This window comes from Myotis yumanensis, unplaced genomic scaffold (genome assembly GCF_028538775.1).
Source record: "Myotis yumanensis isolate MYYU_CA2020_CCGP unplaced genomic scaffold, mMyoYum1.0.hap1 SCAF_16, whole genome shotgun sequence".
NCBI lineage: Eukaryota > Metazoa > Chordata > Mammalia > Chiroptera > Vespertilionidae > Myotis > Myotis yumanensis.
In genome coordinates, this window is record NW_027223767.1 from 12,137,084 (window position 1) to 12,146,519 (window position 9,436).

At 45.5% G+C, this 9,436-nt stretch overlaps 3 non-coding genes across 3 annotated transcripts; 2 read left to right on the forward strand and 1 right to left on the reverse strand.

Moving 5' to 3' along the window:
- The first annotated feature begins 1,406 nt into the window (after positions 1 to 1,406).
- Positions 1,407 to 1,478, forward strand: TRNAP-CGG (transfer RNA proline (anticodon CGG)). Its single transcript has one exon. It is a non-coding gene; the product is annotated as a tRNA-Pro (tRNA).
- A 571-nt stretch (positions 1,479 to 2,049) lies between these two features.
- Positions 2,050 to 2,121, forward strand: TRNAD-GUC (transfer RNA aspartic acid (anticodon GUC)). Its single transcript has one exon. It is a non-coding gene; the product is annotated as a tRNA-Asp (tRNA).
- A 567-nt stretch (positions 2,122 to 2,688) lies between these two features.
- TRNAG-UCC (transfer RNA glycine (anticodon UCC)) lies at positions 2,689 to 2,760 on the reverse strand. Its single transcript has one exon. It is a non-coding gene; the product is annotated as a tRNA-Gly (tRNA).
- Positions 2,761 to 9,436: the final 6,676 nt, after the last annotated feature.

A 9,436-nucleotide genomic window follows, 5' to 3' on the forward strand; every position in this document is an offset into this window, starting at 1 on the left:
TATCTGGTTTCTTGCAAGAGGGCGTTGAAGAGCTGGGACCCTGTGGACACGGTGGGTAGAGAAAAGTCTCCAGAGCCTGAGGAAGGGCAGGGCCCATTTGTGGAGCACTAAAGCGAGGCTGGTGAGGGTAGAAGTACACGCTATGGAGAAGGAGGCAAGAAGTAGGTCGTTGGCAGGGCCTAAACGTCCTTGGAAGATAGGCAGAAAGGTCTGGACGCCATTCCTTGGCCCAAAGCACGGGGGGGCGGGGGGGGAGCAAAAAACTAAACCCTTCATTGAAGTCGGGCCCTACCAAAGTATCTGTGGGCTGGCAATTAGGAAGGGCCTGGCCACACGGATCGGGTATGGAACGAGGTGGTTCAGCTCAGAGATGCTACCAGGGTGTCCAGTGGCCAACAGATCCGAATCCTGCTGGGAATACTCCCCAGAGCTGGTGCTGAGCTGAGGGAAGGCAGAACGCATGGCCTGCAGCTGAATCATCAGGTGCTACCAGAACTCTTGGCAGTCCCCAGGTGAGAGCACAGCCAGTGTATTGAACAGTCCGTCCGGGTCTACGGGCTTTGGCCATACCAAGCAGGCCCTTATCTTCTGGGGGTGTTAGACAGCAGGTAAGAGGGTCTCCTTCTGGGTCACCCTAGGAGAGAACTGGAGAGTGGAGGCTGCACGCGAGGGTAGGAGTGACCTGATCTAACAGAGGGGAAACCCTGGGGCCAGGCTGGTATGGGTGTTAGAAATCAGGGACCGTCCTCAAGGCCTGACGCCCCGCCCCACTCATGCGGGTTGGAAAGCCGATTTTCCCTACCTCACCCCACCATCTCAGTGATGCCTCTTCCGTAGGTCGTCTTGGCCCCAGGAATTATTCCACTACCACACGGTCTGGGAAGACAGTGGGTTACTAGACAAAGGGTTTAGCTTGGGGCTGGTCCGGCCCGGATACACAGATGCAGGGACAGAATAAGGGACTGGTGTTCACCTAGGGATCTCGGGGCTCATTAATTGTCCCCAACCAGGCAGCTCCACGTTTGTCTTCAAAGTTCTGCGCGGGGGCTCTGGATCCGAGGACGGCGGGCGGAAGCGGGAAAACTCGAGACTCCAAGTTATGGAATTTCGGCGAGAGAGGGACTGGTGGGAACGGGAAGTGGGGTGCTCGGGGCAGTCCTGGAGGGCTGCGCGGGAGTGAGACCGAAACCCCTCTCTTCCACTTCCCCTATGTTATTTCCTGGGGAGAGTCGGAGCTCGCGGACCCGGAGCGGAGGGGGTTACCCAGACCCTTGTATCCGAGTATTCAGTGTCCCGGGGAAGGGTCCTGAGCGCACGTCAGGGCGGTTCCACTGAGACTTGTGGCCCCAGAATTGAAGCAAGCCTGATACAACTTCTACAGACGTCTGCGGCTGACACTTGGCGTGGGCTCGTTGGTCTAGGGGTATGATTCTCGCTTCGGGTGCGAGAGGTCCCGGGTTCAAATCCCGGACGAGCCCTACCTTGAGTTTTGCGGAGACTAGAGCATTCCGAAGCATTTGATATTTGAATTCCGCTGAGGTGGCTTTGGAGCGGAGCAGATATGCAGAGACCACTTTTGTAAGCGGACACCCCGGTGGCAAGAAGCCGCTCGCGGGATGAAGTCCTTGACGAGCTAGGAAGAGCGCAGGAACTTTCGGACGTGATTGGGCAGCACTTAGGATCTGCTCCCTCCTTCCTGCTTGGCACCTCTCCAGGGCCGCGAGAGCCAGCTTTTGGCTTGATTGATGCCGGCCAACCTTTGTCTGTGGATGACAGTAAAAAGGGGTGCGACCTATTCAGGGATGTTTTTGCGAGAAACCAGGTACTTAGATCTCAGGTCTCTGCAGCCTTGGAGGCCTCTGTGTCGGTCCCTTCTGTACATTTCTGCTTTTCTGGGGATTCGCGCTCAGTTGTGGTTTGGAATGTGCATAGGTTTCAGGTCAGTATTTCTCAATCGAAAGGACAGAATCCTCAGGAACTTCACCTGACCATGCTGAGTTCAGTGAAATAATCAGATCAAGGCCTTAGAAAGGCCGGCCTCCGTCTTCTTCCTCGTTAGTATAGTGGTGAGTATCCCCGCCTGTCACGCGGGAGACCGGGGTTCGATTCCCCGACGGGGAGAAGGAAGTAACTTTTCTTATTTCTTCGATCATTCTGTTTTAAATCCTATTTATTTAAGACATACCCATCCTGGGCCCTGGAGTGGAGATAAAAAGAAAGAGGGGGAAAAATACAGAAGGATCTGGGGCGGTCCTTGGTACGGTGGCCGCAGGGGTTGGAGGTTGTTGGGAGCAAGCTGCGCTTGGTGCTACTCCGTGGAGGAGAAAGCGCGCATGGCTGCAGCCCCCAAATGCTCGCACCTTACACTGGACCGCGACGAAGGTGCTGGAGAGAGCGGCGCATGTGGCCTGTGTGAGGGTGTGTGCGGAGGTGACCAGAGCGGAATAGCGGAGGGGAAGACTGCATTATCTTGCCTCCACCACCAGCATTGTCTCTCCTGTGATCAATTGGGAGCGGGTGAGGTGGCCAACTTTGCAGCGTATACCTTTGCACCAGCCACCCTAGAGACAGCTCGTCCTCTCGATGAAAAGGGGTCACGGAGAGTTGGTGACATTAAGCAACTGTCTGTGTGTGGCACTGGGGCCAGATTCAAGGAACGTAAGGAGAAAAAAATGTTTAAAAGAACACTGCGTTGGCCGGGAATCGAACCCGGGTCAACTGCTTGGAAGGCAGCTATGCTCACCACTATACCACCAACGCTGACGACTTTTCCCGCTCCTCCGTGTTACCTAAGACTTAGATACCTCGGCACGGTTGTGGCTTGTGTGAAGTAATTGCGGACCTGAACTGGGGTGCAGCCAAGGGTCGACAGGAACGAAACCAAAGTAGAAGTAATGTCTGTTGTTTTCGGAGCACGTCTGTGCGAGAGGCTCGGCTCCCTGCACCGCTAGTGCGCTCCCCTTACCCCAGGAGAGACTGGTTATGCTCAGTCTACAGACGATAGACCTACGTAAAGGGAGTCTAGATAACGGAGCTTTCAGTAACTGGCAGGCCGGAATTAAGTCTAAAGTCCATCTAGGGTGCCAGAACCGCAGGGACACCATAATGGCTTTATTATCCCCAGAAATAAATCTCAAAGACATATAAAATCGCTTCTATATTGCGTGAGCTCAGTGTGTCTCAAAGTTAAAGAATTGGACCTTAAACCAAATGTGCTTAAGCACAATTTGTCCGGGGGAGGTTTAACTCCTAAATGCGCGCTCATCTAGCCCACTCGCGGCTCCGAGAATCAAACCGACAAAATCTTAGGGGCGTGGCTTTCAGTGTAAACCCCGCCCCTTAGTGCTTACACTGTTTCTGTTCTCAAAGCCCGTCAAAACCCCTTACTCTCTGGGCCTCTTGGCGCAGCGGTCATGCATCTGCCTGCAGATCGGAAGACTGCAGTGTTCGAATCAAGTCGAGTCGAGGTCACACAAGTCAGATGTGTACAGTATCTAGTAAGTTTTCAGTGACCATTTTCCGGAAAGGGGGCGGCGGGGGGGAATGGTTTTATTAGATAAGAAAAATATAAACCTCATTGTAAAACTGGCTTTATTAAATAAGTAAAATAGAGAGCAGATTTTTGTGGATGACCTGCTGCTCTCCCATACTGCCAGCAGTACTGGAATAAACCTCATATATGATTCAAAAAAAAAAAAGAGAGAGAAGTAAAATAGAAATCTCCTTGTTTCTGTAACTTTCTTTACTAAAGTGTCTGAATTTTCTCCTAAATACAAATTTTGGAACTTTCATTTTCATCTTAACTGTTTCAAGCAATTACAATAGTAATACCTTTAATCTCATAGATATTTTAGGAATTCTAACACAGAAATTGTTCATGAATAGGCCCCAATTCTTGTTCACAAAATATAGTTGGAGCAATAAATGTTCTATATTGGAAATAAATGTTCCATATTGGAAAGAACATAACAATAATGAATAACTTTAAAGTAATAGTAATTTATACACATTGTGCTAAACCAGATTTAAAATTCGGCGATTTAACTTCCACTAATGTCCATAATCTTACAGTCCAGTATTTTTAATTATCATTGTAATAGAAATATGATTCCATCATCCTTATAATTTTAATGACCACCTAATATTCTATGACCTCTGTCAACCACAGGCATTCCCCTTCTCCGCAGTTTTGCTTTCTGAGGAAGGTTATAGATACCCACAGTCAACTGTGGTCTGAAAATATTAAATGGAAAATTACAGGAAAAAATTCATTTTTTAAATTGCCCACAGTTCTGAGCAGTTGAATGAAATCTGGTGCCACCCATTTTATCCCTTGGGGGTGTGAATCATACTTTGTTCTCCCTTGGTGTCTGAGGGGGATTGGTTCCGGGACCCCCTGGGAAACCAAAATCTTCAGATGCTCAAGGATATAGAAAATGATGTAGTATTTGCATATAACCTATGTGCCTTCTCCCATATACTTTAGACCATCTCTAGATTACTTATAATACCAAATATAACAGAAATGTTTTGTAAATAGTTGTCATACTGTATTGCTTAGGGAACAGTGACAAGAAAAAGAAAGTCTGTACATGTTCAGTACAGATACAGCCATACAACCATCTTGGGTCTAACTACATAGTGCATGTCAGCAACGACATAACTTTTTAAAAAGATATTTTCGCTTTGCTATTGGTTGAATCCATGGATGTGAAGCCTGTGGATATGGAGGGCTGACTGTATAGACTATGTTTTTTTCCTTACATACATACATACATATCGTTTTCGCTTAAAGGAAGCACTTTACAGCTTCTCTTTGGCATATCTGAGTTGATGACATCACTACTTTTATGCTTTGGGGCCATTATTAAGTACAATAGGGGTTATTGGAGCACAAGCTCTGTGACACCACAACAGTCGATCTGATAACCAAGACAGCTATTACGTGACTGACTGGTGCGTAGCATACACAGCTGGCCCTCTATCCAAGAGTTTCACGTCACAGATTAAACCAACTGCAGATTGAAAATATTTGGAGGGAAAGAAAGCTACAGTTTTGCTGATGTGTACTATAAAGTTAGGCCTACAATGGTTGCATGGTTGTGTCTGTATCGGACATTTACACATTTTTTTCTTGTCATTATTCCCTACTGTATAGGATTCAGTACTACCTGAGGTTACAGGCATCCACTGGGGGACAGCCTGTCCCTGGTGGACAAGGGGGGACTACTGTATTAAACAATCTTCTAAAGGTAGACATGCTGGTTGTTCAACTGTCTGCACTTTCATTCTTATTACTATTTAAAATGTGACCACGAACATCTTTGTACGTTCTTATTTCTTTGTCTCTTCTGAATTAGGTCCATGACATAAATTCCTGAAACCCCAGCTCCAGCGTTAAAGATTCTCCATAGCTGTACTGCTCAATGTACTGCTGTCCAAAAGGCTATGTTGCTTTTTCAAGCAAAAACAATCTTTCTTTTGTTTTCTTTTAAAATTAGTTTTTGTTCTATTATAGCCTTGTTTTCACGATTTCGGTGCAAAATTTCTTTTTATGTTTTAATCACCGCTGATGTTCTCTCCATGCGAACTTGAAGTAGAACAAAATGCTATTAAACACAAATGCTACAAGACTTCTCCGTAGTCACTAAAAGCCCAGAGCCATGTGCATTTTTGCTGCTTGCAGTAAATTGGAAAAACAAAAACAAAAAGATCCAGTCCAGCCATTGACCTTGTCTTTCCCAGTGGGAAATGTCTTCCTTGCCATCTCTCTCCTTAACTAACAGTGCCTTTGTTAGTGTGAAAGGCTTGAACTGCTGGAGAGGAATTTGGGTCACCTGCACCAGCAGACACCCACCTGACCAGGCTAGAATCTGTGCCTCACCCTCCTCTCTGCTCAGCTCCCTGGCTCATGCCCCACTTTCTGCCAGAGTGGTCTCTGTGTCACGTGTGCCCAGATGGAGACAGACAATCACCTAGCCATTTCTGAAGAAGTTGCGTGCTAGACTTGAGAACTGTTGATGACTTAGTCAGGCGACTGCCCAGGATTTCTGACAATCTAAAGAGGAAGGCGTGTGAGGCATGCAGTTGGCAGGAGAGTCCTGCACCCTTTTGCTGCCCACCCAAACTAGAGCACCTTGCCTGAATTTATATTTATATATATATATATATATATATATATATATATATATATATATAAAAGGCTAATATGCTAAGTGTCCAACCGACCGACTGGTCACTATGATGTGCGCTGACCACTAGGGGGCAGACACTCAACACAGGAGCCGCCATGACACGCATTGGCCATTTACAGAGAAATGGCACCATGGACCTGGCACCCACAAAGCAACACTCAGCTACTCCCAAGTGGGACACCAGCCCCGCCACCACCCTGGAGAGACACCCCACCAAATCGCAACCAACTCTGTCAAGAACCCATGGTGCAAAATGCAGTTCACAGCCCAGCCCAGCTGGGAAATGGTGGCTGTGGGCGCCAGGTAATGACCTCACATAGCAACACCAGGTTTCCTCTCCCTAGTGACTGGCCTCCTTGGAGTTTCTTTAGCCCAGAAACACAACTTGCTTTACAGCCAGGTGGAAACATTTTACACTTTAACCAAATGTCTGTGAAGCGTTTTCCCGTGCCTCATCTCATTTGATCCTCACAGAAGTCCTGGAGCAGGTAGATAGGAGACTCAGTGGAATCCTATTTTCTTTTCATTAGCCTGAAAATGGAGATTTAGAAAGCTTAGAAACTTACCCGACTGGAAAGAAGTAAAAAATGGTAGACCTTGAAAATGATTTCAGGTTTTGTCACTGCACAGAATATAGTCAAACACTGCTACAGTAAAATATTTTACCCTTTGTTCTCCCTACGTGATCTACAATAATAATGTGCTTTGTGTTGATATTTACTGCTGTGTTGCTGACAATTACCTGAAAGAGAAGTTGAGGTGCTTCACTGGGCTGGAAAAAGTTTAGCTAAATCAGAAAGCAGGTCTAATTAAGCAAGTAGATTTTATATATATATATATATATATATATATATATATATATATATAGCTAAGTTACTTGTGCATACACAATACATATAAAGCTCTCACTGGCACCAATCGCATGCATGTGTTTCCATCTGTCACTGTGGATTGTGAATTTGGTTGACACTTTTATTATAGAGAAAGGGCAAATAACAATATTAAAATATTTCTTCTAATTGATTTCCTTTCAATGTGCATGAATTCATACACTGGGCCACTAGTTATTTTATAAGGAGATACAAAACAGTAAGTTTCTAACTCTGTCTTTGCTTCTACATTTATTAGTTGACATTAGCTCATGAAGAAGATCCTTTTCTCATCCACTGAGGCCAGCTGATTTATTAATAATAATAAATCATAATAAGTCATAATAATGATAAACATTGAGGGCTTACTGTGGTAGGCCCTGTGCTGAGTGCTTTAGCGACCTTACTTCATGAAATGCTGACAGCAACCCTGCAAGGCACTATAACTATGCCCATGTTAGAGCTGACACGCAAAAGAATTGAGCATTTTGCCAAGCAATGCAGATTGTAAGTGGCAAGGCCAGAGGCACCCAAGCCCACAGTCTTTCTGCTACATCCTGCTGCATGCTGTCCCCTCATAGATCATCTGATGAGTGACTACGGGAAGGTCAGGGGCCCTGGGAGAGAAGCATGGTTGTCAAGTGTGGTTTATGGTCTAGGAGAGCTCTGGGCATTATTAGTGATTGACCAAATCCAGCCCACAGACTTGTTTGGTGTCTTATTTGCCAACATTTACAATTCAGTAAAGTTCACATGTAAATCTAGTTTTCTAGCTTCTCGTTAGAAACCGAAAGTTCTGTCCATACTTAGGCTACACTTTCATATAGTAACAATCAACTAGTGCCGCATTTTCCCTTCACCGTTCAGGATGTACTTGGCCGCATTCCCCATCATCACTCTCTGTTGCTTTCCCAACACTAAGAACCTATTGTGCGGCATTGTGCCTGGGTAGAATACGCTTGATAAATCCAATACAGTAGCTCTGTCCCCTGGAGTCTTTAAATTACTGCTTGCACATTATGTCAGAAGATATTGGGCCTTTCAGGGATATTGGATGGGCCAGCATAAAGTCTGGATTTGCAGCAGGGTGGTCATGATCCTCAAATCTCTACAGATACCTCATCATGCACAGATCTTTGACTATTTAAATTAATCATGGGCTCCCCAGAATGCAACTGGAAATAACTGTCACACACCTATTTTTACCACCACGCCCGCTTGCTGCTTTACCAGTAACTGTGCCACCTGGCAACCATAAAGGAAATGTTAAGAGAATCCCAGAGAGGACGATCCAGATCTCTGACATTGTTTGGTTCCTGAGCCAACTACCTACTTTTTGATTTCTTGTTATGAAAGAGAACATAGATCCCTATCGTTTATGTCATTGTTAATTTAGTTTTCTGTCACTTACAACCAAAAACATTGTGAACTGATCAAGAAACCCATAAGGATTTATTTGGTTTACATTTGGTTGAATCATATGAAACTGGTATTTTTATAGGCCAAAATGATAAAACTAGCAGCAGTTTTGCATCATTCAACCTGTAGATGTGTGTCTGTTAGTATGCTTTTGAAAGCAAATAACAGAATTTTTAATTCAGTGCATTAGGGAAGGAGACCTGGACTCACTTAAGGAAAGTGCTGAAATAGGCATCCAGAGACTCAACAATATCATCAAGGCCTTAGTTCTGCCCAGGTCTCTCTTCTGCCTCCTGTAACATCAGCTTCAATGCAGGTTGCGTGGTTTCTTGTCCACATCTAGCAAGAGAAAAGGAGTTTTTGCCCAGCATTCTGGAAAATTCTAAAACTCCCACTAAAATGGCCCCCATAGGTCACATGCTTATGCCTGAATCAGTGACCATGATCCTGGATGATCTCGGATGAAAAGGTGTTGACTAGTATAAATCGAACAGAGTCCACTCCTGAACCTGGGGTAGGGTCGCATCTTTCTCCCAAAACTCTAAGTACTTTCAGGAAGTGGGGATCACTCAGAGATGGAGGCTGGTTACATAACCACAGTGTCCACTCCAATAGGTCATCCTCAATTTAGGAATTTGGAGTTGGCAGCAACAGAAGCAGACAACAGAATGGGAGACAGGCAAAATTAGGGTGTTATTATTTGAAGAAAGAGGAAGGGTGCTGGACAGGCAACACCACTTACAAATATCCACTGGTTATTTGACAGTCGGACCCCAAATGAATTTATTTAACCCAACAACGAAATTTGAGGTCGTAAAGAGCAGAGAAAAAGGGGTGTGTGACAGTAAGGTGAGAAGTGAGAGTGGGTCCAAACAATGTGGCCTTCATCAGGAGACGCAGAGAAAGGTCTGCTGGTGGGAAATTCTTATTAGGAATGTGAGCGACGACTTTAAG